Source organism: Saccopteryx leptura, chromosome 4, assembly GCF_036850995.1.
Source record: "Saccopteryx leptura isolate mSacLep1 chromosome 4, mSacLep1_pri_phased_curated, whole genome shotgun sequence".
Taxonomy (NCBI): Eukaryota; Metazoa; Chordata; class Mammalia; order Chiroptera; family Emballonuridae; genus Saccopteryx; species Saccopteryx leptura.
This window is the reverse complement of record NC_089506.1, coordinates 179909012-179935818: the sequence shown is the minus strand read 5'-3', so window position 1 is coordinate 179935818 and position 26807 is coordinate 179909012. Positions and strand designations below refer to the sequence as shown.

At 36.7% G+C, this 26807-nt stretch overlaps 1 pseudogene; it reads right to left on the bottom strand.

Annotated features, from left to right (window-relative positions):
- Nucleotides 1–2851: 2851 nt before the first annotated feature.
- Nucleotides 2852–26807, bottom strand: part of LOC136404289 (transmembrane protein 126A pseudogene) — a 39448-nt pseudogene continuing 15492 nt past the window's right edge.

Below are 26807 nucleotides of genomic sequence, written 5' to 3'. Positions count from 1 at the left end.
TTTATTTATTAATTTTGTATATTAACCTCTTATCAGATGTATCATTGGTGAATACTTTTCTCATTCAATAAGTTGCCTTTTTGTTTTGTTAATGGTTTCTTGCTGTGCAAAACCATTGTGTGTGTGTGTGTGTGTGTGTGTGTGTGTGTGTGTGTGTGTGTATGTGACAGAGACAGAGAGAGGGACAGACAGGGACAGACAGAAAAGAAGAGAAATGAGAAGCATCAATTTTTCATTGCAGCACCTTAGTTGTTCATTGATTGCTTTCTCATATGTGTCTCACTCTTGACCCCCCCTGGTCAAGAGTGAGTGACCCCTTGCTCAAGCCAGTGAACTTGGGCTTAAGCCAGAGACATTGAACTCAAGCCAGTGAGCTGAGGTTATGTCTATGATCTCACAGTCAAGCCAGTGACCCCATGCTCAAGCTGGCGAGCCTGCACTCAAGCCAGTGACCTCGGGGGGGTTTTGAACCTGAGTATTTTGCATCCCAGTCCCATGCAGTATCCGTTGTGCCACTGCCTGGTCAGATGCAAAAACCTTTTATTTTGATGTAATGCCATTTGGTTGTTTTTTGTTTGTTTGTTTCCTATGTCCCAGGAGATAAATAAGAAAAATTATTACAATGTGAAATATCAGAGAGTTTACTGCCTATGTTTTCTTCTAGGATTTTAATGGCTTGAAATCTAACATTTAAGTTGTTTATTTAAGAGTTTATTCTTGTGTAAAGTATAAGAAGGTAGTCTAGTTTCTTCATTTTTTGCATGTATTTAATTTTCTCAACACTATTTATTAAACATATTATATTTCATTGTATATTTTTTCGTCTTTTGTGATAAATGTCTTGGATATATGGATACGTGTTTATTTCTAGGCTCTCTATTCTGTTCCATTGATGTATGTGTCTGTTTTATGCTAGTATCATACAGTTTTGACTTCTAAAGCCTTGTAGTATAGTTTGATATCAGTACCGTAATACTTTCAACTTGTTCTTCTTTCTCAAGATTGCTGTGGATATTCAGGGTCTTCTGTGGTTCTATATAAATTCTTGGATTATTAGTTCTAGTTCTGTGAAAAACACCATTACTATTTTGATAGGAATTGCTTTGAGCTATAGATTTCTTTGGACAGTATGGGCATTTTAACTGTGTTAATTCTTTCTATACCTGAGTATGGTATATGCATCCATTTATTTGTATCTTCTTTAATTTCTTTCTTCAGTATCTTATAACTTTTCTGAGTACAGGTCTTTTAAATCCTTGGTTAAATTTATTCCTACATATTTTATTTTTTTGAAGCAATTTTAAATGAAATTGTTTTCTTAGTTTCCCTTTCATGATTGGTATATAGAAATGCAACTGATTTCTGGATATTAATTTTTATTCAGCTAATATTTGAATTTATTGATCAGTTCTAGTAGCTTTTTGGTGGAACCTTTATAGTTCTTTATATAAAATATCATGCCATATACAAATAATGACAGTTTTATTTTTTTTCAATACTATGTTGAATAAAAGTGGTGAAAATGGACAGCTCAGTCTTATTTCTGATCTCAAGGAAAATACTTTTGTCTTTTCCCCACTGAGTATGATATTAACTGTGTGTTTGTCATATATGGTCTTAATTATGTTGAGGTATGTTCCCTCTATTCCCACTTTACTGAGAATTTTTATCATAAATGGATACTGGATTTCATCAAATGCTTTTTTTATGCACCTATTGATATGATTATATAATTAAAAAATATTTTATTGATTGATTTTAGAGAGAGGACAGAGAGAGAGACAGGGGAAAGGAGCAGGAACATTAACTGATAGTAGTTGCTTCTTGTATGTGCCTTCATTGGGCAAGCCTGGAGTTTCAAACTGGCAACCTCAGCATTCCAGGTTGACACTTTATCCAGTGCACCACCACCGATCAAGCATGATCATATGATTTTTATCTTTCATTTTGCTTATGTGGTCTATCATGATAATTGCTTTGTAAATATTGGACCAACTTTGCACTTGATTGTGGTGTAGGATTTTTTCATGTATAGCTGAATTTGTTTTACTAAAATTCACCTGTGAAGCTTTTGGAGGTTTTGTATGTTTATAAGAATTTATTAATTTCTTCTATGTTGTCCAATTTGTTCACATATAATTGCTCATACTATTTCCTTATGATTCTTTGTATTTCTGTGATGTCATTTGTTACATCTATTTCATTTCTGATTTTATCTATTTGTTTTACTTAATTATTGTGGTTAAGGGTTTATCAATTTTGTTTATCTTTTCAAAGAGCCAGCTCTTGGTTTCATTGATATTTTTATTGTATTTTTATATTTTGTTTATTTGCAATCTGATCTTTATTTCCTTCCTTCTACTTACTTTAGGTTTTGTGGGGTTTTTTTTAAAATTTATTTTTACAATTTTGTTTATTTATTGTATTTTATTTACTTATTTTTTTAGTGAGAGAGAGAAGAGGAAAGGACAATCAGGAAATCAGGGACAGACAGACAGGAAGGGAGAGAGATGAGAAGCCTCAATTTGTAGTTGCGGCACTTTAGTTGTTTTTTGAGTGCTTTCTCAGGCATGCCTTGGGGGCTGGGCCTCCAGCTGGGCCAGTGAAACCTTGTTCAAGCCAGCAATCTTGGGCTCAACCCAGTCACTGTGAGGTCATATCTATGATCCCATGTTCAAGCCAGAGACCTTGCACTCAAGCTCATGAGCCCACGCTTGAGCCTGTGACCTTGGGGTTTTGAGTCTGGGTCCTCAGCATCCCAGGCTGATGCTCTATCCCTTGTGCCACCACCTGATCAGGCACAGTTTTGTCTTTGTGTACATAGTTGCTTAACAATGACTGGATTTCTAGGCTATGATTGAGTAACTGGAGTTGTTATAAGTAGTTTGTATTGTCTATAACCAAGGTATGCTAAATGGGAAATAACATCTTTCTAAATATAGGCTTAGAAATTTTCATCCAATAGGTTAAGATGTTTTCTTTCTCTGGTAGCATGGCTGATGCATCCCTGGCTGCCAGGGCATTATTCATAGGTTTCAGCTGAGAAAACAGGGAACAGACAACCAAAAATAAGACCAACCAATCTACCCTATGTTATGGTACAGATTTCACAATTTAAGTCACCTGTATTCAATGGAAAACTTATAAATCTTCGTAAGATACATTTGTTGTCAGAAATGGATCACTTCCACTGATAAGTCAGCAACTATCCAAACTTGTGTCACATTTAAGATGTTCCCCAAAAGGCTGTTTGCTGTTAGGCCACAGAAAGCAGCACTAAGTCCAATGCATGGTCGTCCATGTTCAAGAGGACCCCTTTCTCCTTCTGGAAGTTGGTTAATCTTTCTGGTTATGATGTTAAAATTTTTTTCTCCTTGACTATGTAATCTAGTTCATGGTTTTTTATATTGAGCCTTATGCTGTCTTCCCAGCAGTCTTTATTTCCTTTGGTCTTCCTCAGCTGCTAAAGTTCTTTGCAACTTTTGCTCAACTAGACAGGGCACAGCCATCTTTGGCTGTCATGTGACTATTCCCTGTTCTTCTTTTTCTAGTTTCTTTAGGTATAAGGTTAGACTGTTTGAGATTTTTCTTGTTTCTTGTGGTAGGCCTGCCTGTACTGCTATGAATTTCCTTCTTAAAATTGCTTTCACTGTATCTGATGGATTTTGTGTCTATATGTTTTTATTTTCGTTATCTTAAAATGTCATAAGATTTCTTAAAAATTTTTCCATGCCTGACCAGGCAGTGGCGCAGTGGATAGAGTGTCAGACTGGGATGCGGGGGACCCAAGTTCGAGTCCCTGAGGTCGCCAGCTTGAGCGCAGGCTCATCTGGTTTGAGCAAAAAGTCCACCAGCTTGAACCCAAGGTCACTGGCTCCAGCAAGGGGTTACTCGGTCTGCTGAAGGCCCACGGTCAAGGCACATATGAGAAAGCAATCAATGAACAACTAAGGTGTTGCAATGTGCAATGAAAAACTGATGATTGATGCTTCTCATCTCTCTCTGTTCCTGTCTGTCTGTCCCTCTCTCTGACTCACTCTCTGTCTCTGTAAAAAAATTAATTAATTAATTAAAAAAAATTTTCCATTGATTTGAGAGAAAGAGAAAAGAAGGAGAGGGAGAGAAGGGGGAGAGAGTGATAGAGAGAGAAGCATAAATTTGTCACTCTATTTACTTTATCCATTTAGTTGTATACTCATTGTTGCCTCTTGTAGGTACCCTGGAATCTAAACTTGTGACCTTGGTGAACTAGGACAGGGGTTGGAAACCTATGGCTCACGAGCCAGATGTGGTTCTTTCGATGGCTGCATCTGGCTTGCAGACAAATCTTTAATTAAAAAAATAATAATGTTAAAAATATAACACATTCTCATGTATTACAATCCATTCATTTCCTACCACTCATGTTCATGGTTGCGGCTGGCTGGAGCCAGTCACAGCTGTCCTCTGGGACAATACCTAATTTTTATTGAATAATATGTAACGTACATGGATCGTTGTATGGCTCTCATGGAATTACATTTTAAAATATGTGGCATTCATGGCTCTCTCAGCCAAAATGGTTCCCGGCCCCTGAACTAGGATGATACTCTATTTTCTGAGCCACCCCACCAGGGCCTCTTTTAATTCTTTATATCATTGGTAATCCATTCATTGCTTACTGACATGTTATTCAGCCTTCATTTACAGTATTTGTGTGTTTTTCTGTTTTTTCTTGTAATTGATTCTTAATTTCATACCATTGTGGTCAGAGAAGATGCTTGATATGATTTTAACATTTTAAAATTGAGACATTTAATCTATCCCGGAAAGTGTTCAATGTGCGCTTGAAAATAATTGACATTGTCCTGCTTTGGGGTGATATACACTAAACATACCAATTAAATCCATCTGGTCTATTATGTTTTTTAAGGCCACTGTTTGCTTGTTGATTTTCTATCTAAAAGATCTATACATTGATGTCATCGGGTTGTTAAATTCTTTACTAGGACTGTATTACTGTCGATCTCTCCCTTTATGTCCATCAATGTTTGCTTTATATATTTAGGTACCCCTCTGTTAGGTGCATGGTTGTTTATAAGGGTTATATCCTCTTGTTGGACTGATCTCGTGATCATTATATAGCACCCTTCTTTGTCTCTTACTATAGCTTGTGATCTAAAGTCCATTTTCTCTAATGTAAATTTGCTACCCTAGCTTTTTTTTCTTTCCATTTACAGTGAAATATCTTTTTCCATCTTGTTACTTTCAGTCTCTGTGTGTCTTTTGATGTGAAGTGGGTCTTTTATTTTTTATTATTCATATTATGTTCCTTTTATTTTCCTTCTTCTTTTTAACAAGAACTCTCTTTGAAATTTCTTGTAATACTGGTTTGGTGGAGATAAACACCTTTAGTTTTTACTTATCTTGGCAGCTTTTTATTTCTCCTTCAATTTTAAATGATAGTCTTGCTGGGTAGAGTAACTTTGATGGTAAGTTCTTATTTTTCATCAGTTTGAATATTTCATGCCAATATCTCTGGCATGAAATTTTCTATTTAGAAAAGCTTTATAGAATCTTTCTTGTAGGTAACTAACTGTTTTTCTCTTGCTGCTTTTAAGTTTTTGTTTTTGTCTTTAACCTTTGCCATTTAAATTATGTGTCTTTGTGTGGGCCTATTTGGGTTCATCTTGAGCTTCTAGGATTTGTATATTTGTTTCCTTCACCAGGATAGGAAAGTTTTCATCATTATTTCTTCAGTTTCTCAATTTTTTGATCTCTCTTTTCTCCTTCTAGTGTCTCAATGATGTGAATGTTGCTATGCTTGATGTTGTCTCAGAGATCTTAATCTATCCTCATTTAAAAAAATTCTTTCTTTTTGCTGTTCTGATTAGGTGTTTTATGCTACCTTGTCTTCCAAATTACTGATTTTATACTCTGCTTCATCTAATCTGCTGTTGATTTCTTTTAATGTATTCTTCATATCAGTTATTGTATTCTTTATTTCTGACTTTTTTATAGTTTCTATGTCCTTTTTCATGCTTATTATCTTTGTTGAAGTTCTCACTGAGTTCATCCATTCTTCCTCTAAGTTCCTTGAGCAGCCTTGTAGCCATTATTTTGTATTCTTTTTCTGGTAGATTGCTTGCTTCCACAAAAGCTCTTTCTTTCTTTTTTCTTACTCCTTTACATGTTTTATATGTGAAAACCTCTGTTTCTTTATTCTCAACTATAACTCTCAATGCTTTATATCTCATAAGTCTTTCTGCAGATGAACTTCTCTACTACGCTTCAAACTGTATTTCTACTTGTCAGCTGAATTTTTCCAAAAGGATGTCCCACAGGTACTTCAAACCCACCATATCTTTAAACTAACTTTATCTTTTTCATTGAACACCCTCCTTTTATTCAGCAGCTCATTACTCATGCTAGAAAATTAGAATTGCTTTTGACATCTTTTTTTTTTCACATAATCCATGGTCAAAACATGTATAAGTCCTAAATACCAAATGTTTTTAGAATCAACCATCAATTCTTCATTTACATTGCTGCTACTCTTGTTTGGGCCTTTATTGTTGAGTGTATTAAATTAATGCCATAGAACAGATTGAGGAGGTTGTAGAAAGAAGGAGGGCTTTGGTGTCCAACAGACTGGGATGTTTGAAGACCCGGCTCTGCCTCTTACTAGCTATGTTTGTTTGGGAAGATCACTTAAACTTGTTGATCTTTAGTTTATTTAATATCAATAATGGCAAATTATTATTTTACAAAGTTGCTTTGTGTCGGATACATCATCAGATTTAAATAACTTGCTGTGATAACCTTGAGTATACAGTCATAGACTTTATTCCAAAAACGAACAGAACTTTCTGGTAGACCGTATATAAATATAAGGAAGACAAGGTTCCAGCTATTGTAAACTGATAGTATATAAATTTTTTTTTATTAAATTTAATGCAGTGCCATTGATAAATCAGGGTACGTATGTTGAGAGAAAACATTTCCAGATTATTTTGACATTTGATTATGCTGTATATCCCTCACCCAAAGTCAAATTGTCTTCCATCACCTTCTATCTGGTTTTCTTTGTGCCCTTCCCCTCCCCCCACCCACTCTCTCTCTCTCCTTCCCACCCCATCCCTCCCACCCACCCCCCGTTACCATCACATTCTTGTCCATGTCTCTGAGCCTCATTTTTATGTCTCATCTATGTATAGATTCATATAGTTCTTAGTTTTTTCTGATTTACTTATTTCACTCTGTATAATGTTATTAAGGTCCATCCATGTTATTGTAAATGATCCGATGTCATCATTTCTTATGGCTGAGTAGTATTCCATAGTATATATAACAAAGCTTTTTAATCCACTCGTCCTCTGACAGACACTTGGGCTGTTTCCAGATCTTCACTATTGTGAACAATGCTGACACAAACATAGGGTGCATTTCTCCTTTTGGAGTATGTCTATGGTGTTCTTGGGGTATATTCCTAAAAGAGGGATAGCTGGGTCAAAAGGCAGTTCAATTTTTAACTTTTTGAGGAATCTCCATACTGTTTTTCACAGAGGCTGCACCAGTCTGCATTTCTACCAGCAGTGCAGGAGGGTTCCCTTTTCTCCACATCCTCGCCAGCACTTATTCTGTGTTGTTTTGTTGATGAGCGCCATTCTGACTGGTGTGAGGTGATATCTCATTGTGGTTTTAATTTGCATTTCTCTAATGATTAGTGATGTTGAGCATTTTTTCATATGCCTATTGGCCTTCTGTATGTCCTCTTTGGAGAAGTGTCTATTCATTTCTTTTGCCCATTTTTTGATTGGATTGTTTGTCTTCCTGGTGTTGAGATTTACAAGTTCTTTATAAATTTTGGTTATTAACCCCTTATCAGACGTATTGTCAAATATGTTCTCCCATTGTGTAGTTTGTCTTTTTATTCTGTTCTTGTTGTCTTTAGCTGCGCAAAAGCTTTTTAGTTTGATATAGTCCCATTTGTTTATCTTCTCTTTTATTTCACTTTCCCGTGGAGATAAATCAGCAAATATATTGCTCTGAGAGATGTTGGAGAGCTTACTGCCTATGTTTTCTTCTAAGATGCTTATGGTTTCATGGCTTACGTTTAAGTCTTTTATCCATTTTGAGTTTATTTTTGTGAATGGTGTAAGTTGGTGGTCTAGTTTCATTTTTTTTGCAGGTAGCTGTCCAATTTTCCCAAAATCATTTATTAAAGAGGCTGTCTTTACTCCATTGTATTTCCTTACCTCCTTTGTCAAATATCAGTTGTCCATAGAGCTGTGGGTTTATTTCTGGGTTCTCTGTTATGTTTCATTGATCTTTAAACGAATAGGGTTGCAACAGTTATCTCACCTTTAGCTCAAGTAGCCTGCATAATGCTTCCCAAGTCTGCAAAACTTGTGTCTAGTCTAGTCCTTCTTAAGCTTAAAAGGCTTCAAAATCTCCAATTGCCTAAAGTTTTGTGGAATTTGAGATCCTTACTAATCTGTATTTCAATCTCCAATGTTTTGCGTTCATTTCCCACCACTTTTGGAAGAAAAATATACTCCCCATGGTTAGAGTACACCAGGAATCTCTGTGTCTTTCTATCTTGCTTGTTTTGCTTTTCCCTGACTATATTGCTTTTTCTTCATTTTCCTTCTTAACAAAACTTTGGTCCTAACCACTTCCCTGCTTTGATGCCTTCCCTGACTCCCATCCCTTGTCATAGATAGAAGTAAATACCCCCTGCTCTGAAAAGCCTATATAATTTGTTCACACAGGTAATTATAATAGTTAACATTCATGGAATTTTGTCATATTCTCAACACTCTTATAAATATTTTATATGTATTATTTATACTTTTGCAGAAAGCAGCATTAATACCCACATTTTACAAATCAGAAACTCAGACACAAAGTGATTAAGGAACTTTGCCTAAGATCAGTGTGTGATGGAGTCAGGCTTTGACCCAGACAGTCTGGCTCCCGTGTCTATGCGATTTTCCACTTACTCTTTATTGCCTCTTCATATTATTTAACACTTGATGGAGTTTCATGTGCCCCAGTCATATCCTTGAATTAGAGAAGACCCAGCCCACTGAGATTCTTGTTGCACATATATTAGTTTGGCAGTAACAAGTGCAATTATAGGCAATCAGGATGTAAGCCCTCCAGGACTATGTAAGTGATAGCACTTTGCAAATGATTTTCATTGTTAAAGTGCTTTTGAAAGGGTAACTATCCATAATGCTACACAATCAACTTATATTACTTATAGAGTGATTATTCATTTTTGTGACTTGCTTTTTTGTCATTTACTGACTTCACCTCTGGCCCTCATTCCTGTTTTTTGTTATTTCTCTGTTCATTACCATGTCCAATAGAAGAAGAGAGAAGAGATGCATTCTAATCATTCAGATTTTCCTCCTTGTGGGCTGCTAGAATAAGGAAAGATTAAACTCTTGGAAAACATAATTTTTAGGGTTATACTGTAAAATTTTATGTATACATACTTATTTTTCATTATTATCAACTAAAATCATTTATAATTTAAGTACCATGTGTTGAGTACTTACAATGTGCTAAACTTTGTGAACTGCATTAATTGTATAAGCTTTATCTTATATTTTCTACCCTTTAATATAAGTCCAATCTGAGAAATCTCATGAAATAATTTTTGACAGTGTGCATTAATTAATTTAGCAGTCCACATAAATGCACTTGTATAAAAACTCTGGCTTTAGAAAACTGTTCATTTCTCAAGGGCTAAATATACCATATTTTTCACTTCATAAGATGTACTTTTCCCCCAAAAAAAGTGGAGGGGAAAATGTCTGTGCATTTTATGGAGTGAAAAATATGATACTTTATTAAATATTTTAACACACCATTTGGTTCAGAATTTTTTTTATTTTCCTCCTTTAAACCCTAGGTGTGTCTTATGGTCAGGTGTGTCTTATGGAGTGAAAATATGGTAAACCTTTTCCTATCTTATTTATATATTATGCTTCAATTGCAAGTCTTAGAATCTTTCCCAAGAGCATTCTTCTGGCCACACTGAGGTTGTTCCCAACCACATCATATACCTTTGTCTTATGACCTTTATCATGTCTGGTGTACCCTCCATCCCTCATTCTGGGTGAGCTTTCTTGTGCCTTTGAAGGCCAACCAAGAAGCAAGATCTCAAGAAAAGCATCTATGGGAACTGCCTTGTTCCTGACTTTTCCTCTTGCTATAAATTCTTTAATGCTTGTTACATCTATTGCTGACATTTATTTATTCTTGGTATTTATTTCCCTTTATGCCTGTCCTGTCTCACTTACTGGTTTCATATAATAATGATATTACAAACTGCCATTTTTTAAGCATTTTCTAAAAGTCAGGTATTTTGCTAAGGTTTAGCAAACTTTATCTCACAATAACCCAAGGAGATAGCATTACCAATGAAAGATCAGGGGCTCAGAGAGGTTAAGACACTTGCCCTAAATTACGCAGCTTGTGAATGGTGGAGCCACTGCTTCTTATCATGATTCTCTTTGAAACCAGAGATCATGTATCACATCTTTCACTGAGGATTATTGTAAAGCTTCAGTGAGATAAAATTTGTAGCACCTGAATGCACAAAGGGGACTCTATCATCTGTGGATAATCATACTATTTCTTACGGTACAATTAAAACTGTGAGTTTGGCCTTGGCTAGTTGGCTCAGTGGTAGAGCATTGGACCAGCATGTGGATGTCCCAGTTTCGATTCCTGGTCAGGGCAAAAAGAAGAAGTGTCTATCTGCTTCTCCACCCTTCTCCCTCTCACTTTACTCCCCCCCCACTTCCTCCTCCCCTCCTGAAGCCATGGCTTGATTAGAACGAGTTGTCCCTGGGCTCTGAGGATGGCTACATGGTATGTGCCTCAGACACTAAAAAATGGCTCTGGCTGCAACAGATCAAAGGCGCCAGATGGGCACAGCATCGCCCTCTAGTGGGCTTGCCAGGTGGACTTAGGTCAGGCGCATGTGGGAGTCTGTTTCTACCTCCCTTCCCCTCATTAAATAAAAAATATAAATGAAATTAAAATAAAATTTATATAAAAAGAATAAAAACTATATGGGTAAATAGAAATAAAAACAAGTCAACACTTCTTTATTTACATAAATTAAAATATCTTTCTAATTGTATAGCACCCTAAATAGCAATTTATTGATAGAGAAATGATATGAAAATACCATAATTTTATAACTTATTAATAACCATAAAATGGTAAGCATGAACAGTACATTTTCTAACTGTAGGTGGTCACTTAGATTATCACCATGTTATAGAAAAAATGGTTTTTGAAAATATTAAATTATCATATTAATTTTATTGTTTTATTTCCCAGTTTCTTATATCATCAACAAACGATTTTGCAATGCACTTTCTTTACCTGTTGCCTTCCAGGTTTTGAGAATGTTCAACTTGAAAGATATTATTATCCAGCTGTTATTAACATCATCAACAATCTACAATGTCTCAGTTAATGGAAATAATTTGTAAAACATTGGCTATTACTAGAACTGTGCCTGAATTTGAATATACTTGTCAAATATATATATATATATATATTTTTTTTTTTTACCTAATTTATATACTCCTTAATTTTTAAAACAATTGTTCACTTTTGAAGGTAGAGACAAACAACTCTAGTAGTAAAATCTGGTTATCATATATAGGCTTTAATGCTGATTTTAAAGTGATAGCCATTTCTATGGTGTCTACTGAAATAACGTAGTTATCTCTTGCAATATAATGATTTATGCCACCTTTCTTTTCTTTGACAGACAGCCTAGAATATTTTCAGTTTGTTTAATACATGTCAAATAAAAATCTATTCATATCTCTGTGGGTTGGCACAGCCACTGAGGCATCGAGGACAAGATTTTCCTCTTCACTCCATCCACTGCCTTCATTGGCTATGATCTATATGACCTTTTCAAAACTCTAGGTTTGTGGTCTTTTGACGTTCTCCAATTAAAAATCTTAGCTATTTGTTCAATTTCAGCAATTCCCACTCAACAGCAGAACTTGTCATTACTTGTCAGTTTTATTGATCTCATATCTTTGATTTCAAATTTTTTATTTTATTTCTGTCATGGGACCTATGTTTTTCCATCACTTAACCATCAGTTGCTTCACTGCCTTACTATTCTCCCAGTTGTCCAACCATTTCTTTTTTCTTTCTTTCTTTTTTGTTTTTTTGAATTTTTATGAAATGAGAAGCAGGGAGGCAGAGAGACAGACTCCCACATGTGCCCTACCGGGATCCATCTGGCATATCCACTAGGAAGGATGCTCTTGCCATCTGGGGAGATATTCCATTGTAACCAGAGCCATTCTAGCCCCTGAGACAAGGCCATGGTGCCATCCTCAGCGCCTGGACCAACTTTACTCCAATGGAGTCTTGGCTGCTGGAGGGAAAGAGAGAGACAAATAGAGAGAAAGGAGAGGGGGAGGGTGAAGAAACAGGTGGGTGCTTCTTCTGTGTGCCCTGGCCGGGAATTGAGCCTGGGACATCCACACACTGGGCCAACGCTCTACCACTGAGCCAACTGGCCAAGGCCACCAACCATTTCTAAATTTCAATTGTCTCTCCATTCAACCTAGACTCTTCTAGTCACTATCTCATGTTCTATCACCCTTTAACTTTGGGGAGGCATTTCTTCTACAGTATCACCCAACCCTACAGACATCCACATGTCTGATTTGCTTATACTTGCTTTCTATTCTTATTTTGTGACATAAATCACAGAACTTGATAAGTGACCTTCAACACAGAGCCCATGATTTTCAAGTATAAAGATGTCTTAGAAATCAAATGCAGAATGTAAAATGTGTTGCTTGTTTTTTGGGAGGGAGAGGGAGGGTAAGTAGTTCAGCTTGATGGGCGTGACAGGGAATAAAGAAGAATGTAACTGGAAAGGTGAATTAGACCTAAGTCATATAAAGTATCAAACTAAGGACTTTAAACTCTTCCTGTAGACCAATGGTCCTCAACCTTTTTTGGGCCACATACTGGTTTAATGTCAGAAAATATTTTCACGGACCAGCCTTTAGGTTGGGACGGATAAATGTATCACATGACCGAGACAAGCGTCAAGAGTGAGTCTTAGGTGGATGTAACAGAGAGAATCTGGTCATTTTTTAAAAATAAAACATTGTTCAGACTTAAATATAAGTAAAACGGAAATAATGTAGGTTATTTATTCTTTTTCTGCAGACCGGTACCAAATGGCCCACGGACCGGTACCGGTCCATGGCCCGGGAGTTGGGGACCACTGCTGTAGACAGTAGGAAAGAGTTGAGAAAAATTAAAATAAATAAATATTCTTAGAGCTACACTTTTAGAATTAAAACGTTGGCAAAAGTGTGGAAGACTGTTGGCAGGTTTTAAAATTAATTGCAGACTATCAGATTAATTTGGAAGCTATTGAAATTGTGCAGTCATGAGGCATGATGGCCTAAACTAGACAGCTGTAACAGAAATGAAGAACTGATTTTTCTTCACTGTGTTCGTCAGCAAATTAGTATCTTCCATAGCATTTATAATGGTCTGTGGTGCTATAGGAGACTTTCAGAAAAATCTCTGAGGTGTTTAATAGCATGACATGCCAATTCATCTTTCTCATAGGATACAAATTAGTTTACCAACTCAACTATTCTTCCTAGGTAAAGCTTGTTGTGTATCTCCACACAGATGGAATTATTATACATACTGCAACAAGGGATGCAGTTCTTTTGACTTGCCTCCTCTTTATCTTTTGGTACCCTAAAATTTCCAACTCACTGTAAAAGAAGATTTTAAGGTCTAGACTGAAAAAAGAGAAGTTATGTCAGATACTGTAGCATTTTTTTTTTTTCTGTATTTTTCTGAAGCAGGAAACGGGGAGAGACAGTCAGACTCCCGCATGCGCCCGACCGGGATCCACCCGGCACGCCCACCAGGGGGCGACGCTCTGCCCACCAGGGGGCGATGCTCTGCCCCTCCGGGGCGTCGCTCTGTTGCGACCAGAGCCACTCTAGTGCCTGGGGCAGAGGCCAAGGAGCCATCCCCAGCGCCTGGGCCATCTTTGCTCCAGTGGAGCCTCGGCTGTGGGAGGGGAAGAGAGAGACAGAGAGGAAGGAGAGGGGGAGGGGTAGAGAAGCAGATGGGCGCTTCTCCTGTGTGCCCTGGCTGGGAATCGAACCCAGGACTTCTACACACCAGGCTGACGCTCTACCACTGAGCCAACCAGCCAGGGCCTGTAGCATTTTTTTATAGTCAAGTGTATTTTCCCTAATTTGGGATGATTTGTTGATTTGTTGTTTGCACTGGTAGAAGTAGCTAGAATCTTTCAAACACAGCTTTTCTGAAAAAGAGTAATAATAAGTCAAAATTCTATTCTGACTACTCTGACCCAAGTTCTTTTCTACCAAACCTTAGTTTCATATTTTTCTATCATTTTGAAGATTTTAGAAGAGTGCATAAGTAAGGTTTTCTTTTGCTCAGTAAGCCATCATGGAACAGAAATTCAATTATTAATCTTTAACAAAGTCTATGAAGCACATATTTACTAATTTAGCCTGCTTTAATTTAGCCTAGAATAAAATTGATGTTTTACATAAGACTTTGTTTATAGCCTATAGTGTAGTTCCTTTTTCTGCTTTGTATTAAGGTTGGTGTACACTTGCTTTATTCTCCTCAGTTAACAGGCCTCCTGCTATGTTAACTTTTCAAAGGCAAGGAATAAGTTTCTCATTTTTGTATCAGTGCACCCTCTACAAATTATTGTCATTGAATAGGATCAAAATAGATTTATGTGAAATCAGCATGTATTTTTTTCCATACAAACAACTGTAAACCCACTTTGACCCTCCCACCCTGTATGTGTGTGTGTGTGTGTGTGTGTGTGTGTGCATGTGTGCTTCTAGACAAAGCAATTTCCATTTTAGCATTATCATTGGGATAGGAAGGAATATGAGAAGAATGTTTCTACTCTCAACAACAATAAATCAAGCTTTAGGCTGTATAAAATCCCTCATTATAAAGAAATCAAGGTAAGATGTACTAGAGGCCAAGGGGGAAGAAATTTTCTGTTGAAATTTTTCTAGATTTCAGTTAATAAAAGAGTGGAAACCAAATTGGTTCAATGGTTGAATTGACCCCAAAGGACAGAAACTATAATCATAACTTAATTCATTTTGGTATTTGACACTTCACATTTTTCATTTCAATTACTCTCCATGGGTTTCTTGCATGTCTACTTATCTTAGGAACAAAAAAACACTGTCTACCTTATCTTAGACTGTTTAAGGATGTTCACATAGCAGTAACTTTGGCAAAGGACAAGGTCTAGCTCCAGCACAAAGGACAGATTGGTTTACTGTTCACTATAATAAAGATAACATCTGCTTGGAGCAAAGTTTACATAAGCTTTCTGCCCATTAGAAAAGATTTGGGTTTCCTGAAGTCAAAGTCCCTTTCCTGTAATATGCCCCACTTTATGTCCAGGTTTGTTCCAGTTTTCTTTACAGTGGCCCATGGGAACTGGGACTCAGAGAAGTGGAGCAAAAATGATGGTACTTTGGCTACTGCTAGTGCTGTGAGTGAAGAATCGGACTTTGTTTCTGACTCAAGAGTAAAATACAGTGTGTCTGTAAAGTCATGATGCACTTTTGACCGGTCACAGGAAAGCAACAAAAGACCATAGAAATGTGAAATCTGCACCAAAAAGAAGGAAAACCCTCCCAGTTTCTGTAGGATGATATGGCAGCATGTGCGCATGCACAGATGATGACATAACACTATGTATACAGCAGAGCAGCCCATGGTCATGCCAGTCGAGATGTGGACGGTACAGAGGAAAGTTCAGTGTGTTCTGTGGATCGCTAAATTTGAATCCATGACCAATGTGCAACGTGAATATCGGTGCATTTATAACGAAGTGCCACCACATAGGAATAACATTACTCGGTGGGATAAGCAGTTGAAGGAAACCGGCAGTTTGGTGGAGAACCCCCATTCTGGTAGGCCATCAGTTACTGACGAGTCTGTAGAGGCTATACGGGATAGCTACCTAAGGAGCCCTAAAAAATCTGTGCATGAGCCCACATCGAACTGCACTGAATAGGTATGAAACTGGGAGAGTTTTCCTTTTATTTGGTGCAGATTTCACATTTCTATCATCTTTTGTTGCTTTCCTGTGACCGGTCAAAAGTGCACCATGACTTTACGGACACACTGTATCTTGAACTGTGCCTGTGAAACTGTGGAAGGCTAACCTGTAGGTTTCCAAGTTGAGGAAGAGTCAAACCCCCCCCCCCCCCCCCCGCCCAGTTTTTGACAGATACAAGAGGTTAGAACTGATTCCCACCTGACCTGCGGTGGCCCAGTGGATAAAGCGTCAACCTGGAACACTGAGGTGTCTGGTTTGAAACCCTAGGCTTGCCTGCTTAAGGCACATATGGGAGTTGGGCTTCCTGCTCCTCCCCTGCCCTTCTATCTCACTCTCTTTCAATTTCCCTCTCTCTCCCCCACCCCCCTAAAATGAATAAATAATTTTTTTAAAAAAGAACTGATTCTCTATTATAGAACCAAATAACATGAAAACAGTTATTCTTCAGTGACATAATACCAAATTGTTTCTGTCTTTTCTTCAAAAGTCATATGACTTTATTACTACTACTATTATGAATATGACAAAACCAAGAATAATGCTTTGAATTTTCAGGTAGAAATATTCCCCAAGGAATATAATAATAGGATAATTGCATGTTGATGTTTCATTTGTTCCTTTAAGTTAACTTTCAATCTCCTAACCTTCTACACAGAGCTCTACTTTATTATTTCAAATCTTCACAATAGTATTCCTTTGGAGATTTCTTAGCAGAGAAAGCCTAGGAGCATTACAGATGCTAGTTAGAACTATAAATACACAGAGTATTAGCAGGCTAAGCCTCCTTCACAACCCTTTGGGAAATTAAGCAAATGGCAAAAGTGTTCTAAATGTATTATAATTTCAATTCTTTGTTTCGTTTTTTTCTGTAGTGGGGTTGATTTTTATCATCTATTAGAATGGAACCCATATGAAGTGAAACTTTGCTGAGCATTTTATTGAATCTTTTTGGAGATTAGAATCAAAACACTAAATGCCTTAAGTGTCGAGTTCATGTGTGTGTGTGTGTTGTGAATCCACAGAAGGAGCTTGGGATGATTTCCCCATATATATATACCGACATCTCTCTTCACATGAAAGCTCTTAACAAACAACAATACGGAAAATACAATACTTTAGCTCTATTTTTTTCTCTGCATTATCGTTGGCAATGGGATGTTCACTAACACATTTTTAAAGTAAGCCTGTGAATAAGGTAGCGAGTTAAAGCAATTTTTTGTGTCATTTAGTTCTGTGTAAATATCAGTTTCCTTTTAGACCATTAACTTCTTGAGAGCAGAGCCTCTGCCTTATTCATCTTTGAATCTTTGCACGACTCAATAGCCTCTGCAATATTGTAAGTGCTCAGTAAATATTTATTTGTTTGAATTAATGAAAAAATATAATGCTTGGATTAAAAAATAGTAAATGGGCACATTTTCAGGGGAACTATTTTTCAGTGAATTAAGAAAATGCTTTACTTCTGGCAGAATAATGCCTCTCATTTCAAATATTCAGTTGTGTTTTAAAAATGGGGTTTTAACTTTTACCTGTTGTTTTTATAATTATTTAATTATTCCTCATTCTGATAGATCAAATAAAGATATAATTATAGCAAGCACTTACTGAGAGCTTTTCAAGTGCCAGGTATTGTTCAAAACTCTCTCCATATTACCGCACTCAGCCATCAAAAAGCTATTATTATTATCTCTATTGTGCAATGAGGAAATGGGTTATAGGGAGGACAGATAACTTGCCCAAGGTTACCAACAATAAAAGGCAATATGGGGTAGGATAGATGTATAAGTGCATACATTAGAGATAATCCATAATTTGCTGGAACTAGGTAGAAAAGGTTGAAAAGGAGCTAAAATGCAAACTATTTTGAAACTTAACTTTCTGTTATAGCAAACTAGAATTTGGCTTTAAAAGCAATCAATTTCTTTATCCTCGGCAAAGGTTTATTTTCCAGGCATTCTGGCTAGTGTTCATTAAACATGGATACTGGTAGGAAGAAAAAATTATACTTGACCATATATTGAGCTTTTAAAAGATATAACAGGTGTATAATAAATGCTTTTTTTTTTGGTAGACTGAAGGTGGTAATAGGATTCTAAATTTCTATCTTATTTTATGCTGATTAGGTTAAACACTAATCATTTTATACTGATTTCAGTTTATAAACATTTTCATGCCCATTATCCCTTTCTGGGAAGGTATATCTAAATCTTAGGTTATAAAGATCATTGAGCCTGCAGTGAGTTTTGCGTTCCTTTGTATGATACCACAGTCAAATAATTATCAAATGTTTTCTCATGGTGATTCATTTTACTGACATTTTAGAGAAATTATACATGTGCATAAATACACAAGCTAAAAAATAAATAGGTCTAGAATCATAACTCCTAGAGCCTATGTGAATTTTATAATATTACATAAGAGAACTAACATCTTCAAAATCATAGCTCTTAGTGAGTTCTTGTAGTTTCAATTTTTATAATGTTTAATGAAGTTCAATGATTTTCCAGAAAGACAGATGGCCTCTAGTTTCTTTTAAAATTTTAAATAAAAATTTAAAATTAATTGATATAAACATATTTTGGATCATCTATAGGACCACTTATAACCAAGTACTAAAATAGGACTTGTCTGTTGGCAGTTGCCATTTGCCTTGGTTGGGTTTTTCAACCTTCGTATTACTGACATTTTGGACTAGATGATTCTTTGTTGTGGGAATATGACCTGTGCTTTGTAAGATATTTAGCAGCATCCTTAGCCTCTCCTTTTTGATACTATAGGTACTGCTCTTTCTTACTTATTGTCCAACCAGAAACGTCTCCAGATGTTACCAAATGTAGCAGGGAGGGCAAAACTGACCCCATGGAGAACCAGTGTGTATTGGTGTCCAACAATGTGTTTAAGAGAAAAGTTACTTTTAAATGTGGGATAACATGTAAAGAACAGAGGTGGAACTGAATGCATAAATGATGCATTTCATACCAGGTGAAGGTTTCACAATACTTTTAACAGGAAAAAGTCTTAGAATGCTTGACTCATCAGATGTCACAGGTTAGTATAAGTGTTCTGAACTAAGATGACAAATCTGGGCTGAAGCAGTTAAGTTTCATATATACATTTAGTTGCAGCATAATAATATCATCTATCACACTAAATTATTGTTGTTAATTTGAATATTACTTCTTTTTAAATTTTGTTTATGTATACTGGTAATTTGTTTTCATTGTAGAATTAAAGCACTAAGCATAATGAATTTATACTTAGTTTTGTGTTTGTACATATTTAACAAACATAATAATAAAAATAATTTGTGAACACCAGAAAGCCTCAAAAATGATTTTTTTTTCCATTGAAAGGAATCAGTACATTTCTGGAATTTGTGAAGCACTGGATTTGTGGTATTAGAGTCTGAATGGAGAGGAGGTGCCAGGCCAATGAGAAGAGAATATTGTTGAGAAATTTGGGGAAAACTCCAAACTTAAATGCTGGACTTCCGCTGCCTCACTAAAATTGTGCCAAGTACAGAAGAAATAAAAATCGATGTTCCCTTCTAAAAATAGCTTACAAAATAATAGAAACTGCTAACTGGTTTATTCTATTTTTTTTCCCTTATGACAAAATGAAGTTTATAAATACACTTTTTCCTTATGTAAACTGCCATGTGGAAAGCGTGAGTACTCAAGTGAGATAATTTCAATTTTGATTATAATTGAAGACTTAAGAATCAGGGATGGAATCGTAAATACGTTTTCAGGTAATTTTGACAATTTTATTGTTTTGCACTGTACAAACAATATACAATTCCCTGTGATTTCAGAGAAAGTGTAAAATGGTTTCACAGGCTGCAGAATATGCTCCCATTCCCATTATCTGCTGTTACCCACTGCTTTGTTAGATGGATTCACTTGAAGAATCCTTGAGACTCCACTGCCCTCCCTAGACACCAAAGGAGCTGGAAAACCCTCTCTTCCACCCACAATCGTTTTCTTGTTTATTTTTTTTCTCTTATTATCTTCTTTTGGAGGGTGTTTGGGGATGGTGGTCAGTAAAGTAAAAGAGTAAAATCAATTATAACTGGTTATGGTTTCAGTGGTTGAAGAGGAAAAGCCCAACCCTTCCTCCTGAACCTATTTTTTTTCATTCCCTGGAAGAGAGAGAAGGGACTTTCTAAGGAGAGAATTTTGGAGAGCATTTGGGGGTGCATTGGGAACCTTTACTTCTCTCTATTTAAGAGGAAGTGGAATAGTTCATTGTTTGATATGTTTTTATGAAAGTTGGGGCCATCTGAAAATCTGTGGTGCATTGCATTTCTAAAAGGACACAATTAGAATGCAAGCAATAAATTAGGTGAAAAATCTACATCATTAGAACGACCCTCTGCTAATTAGGATCAATCCTTTCTTCAAAAAAGTTAGATGACTCGGGTTACATTTTAGATCTAATTCTTTGGTACTTAATGTGACATAATTATCACAAAGTTTTAATGAAATGAAGATTGTTTATGCAGGAATTTTATCTGTCATGTATAAGTACTAATGTATAGTAATTATACATTTCTGCTTTGAGGTCATGATGTTTAAGAAAGAAAATTCTTCAAATCGCTGTGATTTTGGAATCAAGTCTCTCAGTCTTACAAATGAGCTAGCCACATTATCTGATAGAAAAATTTGAGATGCTGTTTTGTAATGTCAGCCTCTAGCAAGATAAGTGTTAATGTAGGCCTACTTCCAGTACTGTTATCTTGTAAACTGACAACACATTTGATGGCTGCAACTTGTACTGAACTTGTTAAAGATATAGAAAAAATCCCCAAAGAAACAGGAATAGGAGACTTTAACCTTCTGAAAGTTTATAAACTCATTGAAAACAATTGTTTGGACATATTCCTGATTATCTCTGTAAAAGGAAGCAGAGTCTGATTTCTTCTAAAAGGCCACTCTTTCAGGCGATGCACAAATGTGCTTTAGACATCGACATATTTTTCAGAACTCCAAATGACTCAAACCAAATATATCTGAAATTTTATGAAACAAATTCTCTCTTGACTTTTATTTATTGTCTCTTGATCCTGTGTATACATTATAAGGGAATAGACTGTCATGGTTATTTTAGAATCCACTTTTATTACGAGTAAATCTGGTTCTATATGGATAAGAGATAAAAAGTTAAATGATGCACAAATCGCCTGGCCAGTTGGCTCAGTGGTAAAGTGTTGTCTGGTGTGTGGAAGTCCCTGTTTTGATTCTTGGTCAGGGCACACAGGAGAAGTAACCATCTACTTCTGCACCCCTCCCCCTCCTCTATCTCTCTCTCACTCTATTTCTCTCTCTCACCTCCTGCAGCCATGGCCCGATAGGCTCAAGTGAGTTGGCCCTGGCTTCTGAGAATGGTGCCATGGCCTCACTTCAGGCACTAAAATAGCTTGGTTGCTGAGCAATGGAGCAATGACACCAGATGGGCATAGCATCAGTGGTAGAGTGTTGCCCAGTGTGTGGAAGTCCCAGTTTTTATTCCTGGTCAGGGTACACAGGAAAAGCACCCATCTACTTCTCCATACCTCCTCCTCTTGGTTTTTTCTCTCTCTCTTTCTCTCTCTCTCCCCCTTCTACAGCCATGGCTTGATTGGAGCAAGATGACCTGTTGAGGATGGCTCCATGGTCTCTGCCTGAGGTGCTAAGAAGAGCTTGGTTGCTGAGCAACAGAGCAACACCACAGATAGGCGGAGCATTGCTCCGTAGTGGGCTTGCCATGTAGATCCCTGTAGTGGCACATGCGGGAGTCTGTCTCTCTGCCTTCTCTACTCTCACTGAATAATAATAAAAAAAAGATATTGCTGATGACTGTGGGCATTGAAAGCCAGAATTTCTGGTATCAGAGAAGAAAAATACTGAAGCCTTTGATTTGGAATAAAGAACCATTTGGAATGAAGCAAAGAATGATTCTTCATCAGCTGCAGAGAATCTAGACTCCTCTCTTCCATAGTGGTTTTTAGGTCACTTAAGCACACTTTCTTTTTCATGGCAACTTATGTGCTTGTTATTCATATTTTCCAAATACCAACTAAAGTGCCATGTTGTTATACCACATTTTTATACCACATTTATATACCACAGAGGAGTACCTAAGGAATATGGAAATATATTTTCATAGCTGAGTCTTGAGACATAGATTTCCTTTCCTTTCTACTTCTCTTTATTGTCCTTCCTTTCTCCTCATTTTGGGAAGATCTTATGTCTGTCAGTAGTAGAATTAATTTTGTGTGTAAAGAAGAGCACACAGTGTCTCAGATGCTAATGAAGTTTAATTTCCAGCTGAAACATTTTTCATGAATTCTTAAACCATTAAAAAGAGATCTAAATAATTTCATCCATAGAAGGAGTTACACTTTTCTTGGGCTTCGCATTTATTCATTCAACAACTAGTTCTTGTATGCCTGCGATGTGCAGGGCACAGTGCACAGATCCATATATTAATTAGAAATTGTTCATGCTTTCCTGTAGGATGAATAAATACTAAACTCAAATTAGAGTTATGTAAAGATAGCATAAACCCATTTGTAGAGCCAAGAATTCTCCCTAGAGTATAAATGGCATTTGAGCTAGATCTAAGATATAAAAAACAATCTTACCAAAGAAGAATAAAGAAAAGGACAACCCAATGACATAGAAGATGTGTTCAAATGCAGAGAGGTAGTTTCTTGGGAAACATATTGGTACATCATACAATCACTCCCTTTTTTAGTTCAAGACACAGCTTATCAATTAGTTTTCCACTTTTAAGAAACCATCTTTATCCTATGGCCTGCTCTCTCAGCCCCAGATGGTCACCCCAGCTGGAAGACCTACATACCAAGTGCATCTTTGCTTAGACCTTGGGCCACTCTTGACTGTTCACTGCTTTGGTCTCAGCAGAGTTTAGAATCAATACTGTTAACTTGGATCCAGGATGAGCCCTGACAATCAAGACAGCCCTGAGCTACAGACCACTTTTACCTTCTTCTCTGGTCCTTTGTACTGAGCTTTGGCCAATGGGATCACTAATATTCTGTGAGTCTCTTCTGGTTTGGGGTCAGCTCCCAGGATCCTTGTTCCTTGCTGGCTTATTTTGAAAGGATTGATTGTTCTACAATGACAGTACAATTGCTCATATAAAATGTAGATCTTGCTTTTTGTTCTCTTTCCAATGTGCATCATTTTCCCCCTGGAGTGAACTTCCTTTGATGTCAAGCCTTCACAGAACCAAGATTGACATAATCTTATCACTTTGATACTGCTCTTGGAACATTGACTTTGGCTCTAAGCATCCTTCCCTTCTGCTTTGAGGCCAGTTCTGGACTCAAGCTAGCTTCTCAAAAACAAACAAACAAAAAAAAAACACTTAGGATATTTAGTTAAAAGTGACAGAAACATTTTTAATCAAATATAAGAATAAGACAAAAATATGTTTATTGGGCCTGACCAGGTGGTGGCGCAGTGGATAGAGCGTTGAACTGGGATGCGGAGGACCCAGGTTCAAGACCCCGAGGTCACCAGCTTGGGCGCGGGCTCATCTGGTGTGAGCAAAAAAAAAGAGAAAAGCTCACCAGCTTGAGCCCAGGGTCGCTGGCTCGAGCAATGGGTTACTTGGTCAGCTGTAGCCCCACGGTCAAGGCACATATGAGAAAGCAATCAATGAACAACTAAGGTGTCGCAACGAAAAACTGATGACTGATGCTTCCCATCTCTCTTCATTCCTGTCTGTTCCTCTCTATCCCTCTCTCTGACTCTCTCTCTGTCTTGTAAAAAAATAAAATGAAATGAAATTAAAAAAATATGTTTATTGGAAGAATATGGAAGTATCTCACACATAGACAGAAAAAAAAAATGGCACATAGAACCAGGTGTTAGAAAGGGCAGTCCTGAGACTAGAAATTTCCTACTTGTTCAAAATACTGCCACCCCTGGGATGAATCATTCCCACAACTTTTCTTTGTTTGCAACCCAGAGCTCAATTTCTGAGAGAGTTAAATTCCTGAAAGTAATTGTATGTGTTTGACTGGTCTAGATTGATCAATCTATGTTTCCCCCTTTCCTTTGGCCAGGGCAAGGCAAGGCTCCTTAATTGACATCTTGTCAAAACCACAGTCAGTGGGAATAGAACATCTTCCAAACAAAATAGTAGTGCTGCATACAAAAGAAGTTGGAATGGATATTTTGGCAAAAATGCTTGTTAACTGTACTTTGCCTCTGGTTTAACTTGTCATTTCTTCCTCACTGGTTGATGCTGTTTGGGGCCAGGATACATTGAGAAAAACCTCTTCCAATTTATGACAACATAAGAATATCTAAAATTATTATTTTCCTATGAGACTTCTCTTGGAAGATTCTCATTTAAAGTTTGGTCAGAATTGGGTTGCTTGCCTCATGTAATCAGAATCTAGAATCTTCCAGCTAAGAGACCACATTATTTTTGTTTGACTAGAGAGAAATAAGATGAAATATCTCCAGCTCTAGTTTCAGAGCTGCAAACAGATTTTAAAAATCTCAATATCTTAAACTCAGTTCTAAGATTTCCTAAGCCTCTAATTTAGATTGGATTAAAATTAATTATAACTAATTCTAATAATTGTTAACTGAAGCTTAAAATTGAAGAAAGTAATTTCAATACAATTTTTTCTGTGCTTATTATAGTTTAAAATATTTTTAACCATGAATTACTTAATAAAATTTGATATTTATTACAGTTGACTTTAAAATTCAATACATATTTAATTTTTTCATAATAATGTAACATTTTAAATGTACGCAGTTTTTTTTAAAAAAGAGATTTCTAATACCTGCTCTAAAGCAGTTCTCACTTTTCTCAATCTGAACAGCTATAAATTTATTTATTCTTTGTTTCACTTGAGCAAACGATGAGAGGTTAACATAACACATTTTCAGTTAAAATAGTCAATGATTCTGAATCTTTAGTATATTGATTGACTATTTTCTAGTGTTGAGCATCTTGCTACACATGAGAGTGCTTAATTCAATAAATTATACCCAACTCTGTTAGTCCAAATGTGATGCTAATTAAGTCAAAATAATTGATTTTTTTGTGTGTGTGACAGAGAGAGAGAGAGAGAGAGAGAGACAGAGAGAGAGAGACAGAGAGAGGGACAGATATGGACAGACAGACATGAAGGGAGAGAGATGAGAAGCATCAATTCTTCGCTGTGTCAACTTGGTTATTCACTCATTGCTTTCTCATATGTGCCTTGACTGGGGGCAGGGGGTTTACAGCAAAGCAAGTGACCCTTTGCTCAAGCCAGTGACTTTGGGTTCAAGCTGATGAGCTGTACTCAAATCAGATGAGCTCGCACTTAAGCCGGTGTCTTCAGGGTTTTGAACCTGGGTCTTCTGCATCCCAGTCTGATGCTCTGTTCACTGCGCCACTGCCTGGTCAGGCAAAAATAATTGATTTTAACATTATGCAAAACATGCATTTTTTCAAAGACTCTCTTTTTTCTTTGATCATTCTCCAGTTACATACCACCTTCTCTGTCACTTTCTAGATTCTAATGTGTGTTCCCTGTCATAGTGGAGAATGAGTATCAGATGGGTGGCCACTCAGCATAACTCCTAACCAGGACTGGAGAAAGAGTAATTTAGAGTTGTTTTTTGCCCCAATGATAGTCCTGCAATATTGTCCCAGCTATTGGATTGTGGCACACAAATGAAATGGTAGAAATGTCAAGGTTATAAGAACATTGATAAAAAAATAAACAAGACATTTTTAAACATTTATTTTTATTTTAACTACTGTTTATAACAATAATTATCTGGTGTCCTTGATCAAGCCTCAGCTTTCTGTGCAATACATTTTAGAAATATTCTATGAGAACAAGAAAAAAATTGTCTTAGATTAAAGGACAGTGCACATGTTGTGGGGAGGTGGGAGGTGAAAGAGGTCCCCAATGTTAAAAATAAGTTTTATGATGGATTTCTTAGAAACCAATGGAGTGTTCTTAATCTGGGCTCAGCTCCATTGTTTTCAATGAAGAATTCTTAGTATATAAACACTGGATCAATCTGGATTCAATTGAAAGCATTACTGTAATATACAGAATATTTCTCTCATATCTTTGCTGCCAATGAATCAGCTCATGAAAGAGTGCACTACTGATTTCAATAAAAAAGGAAATGTATAGTGTGTATATAAAAGTATTGTTTAAAAATATTAATATAGCCTAGCCCCCCCAAATGCTAATATTTAAAATTATTGAAAGATATATATTAAGAAGTACTTCAAAGTATGTCCTACTGAAGCACATAACTCTTTTTTTTTCTTTTTTCAGAGACAGAGAGAGAGAGAGAGATTCAGAGAGAGGGATAGACAGGGACAGACAGGAACGGAGAGATGAGAAGCATTAATTATTAGTTGTTTGTTTTTTTTGTTGTTGCGTGTTGCAACACCTTAGTTGTTCATTGATTACCTTCTCATATGTGCCTTGACCGCGGCCTTCAGCAGACCGAGTAACCCCTTGCTCGAGCCAATGACCTTGGGTCCAAGCTGGTGAGCTTTGCTCAAACCAGATGAGCCTGCACTCAAGCTGGTGACCTTGGGGTCTGGAACCTGGGTCCTCTGCATCCCAGTCCCGTGCTCTATCCACTGCGCCACTGCCTGGTCAGGC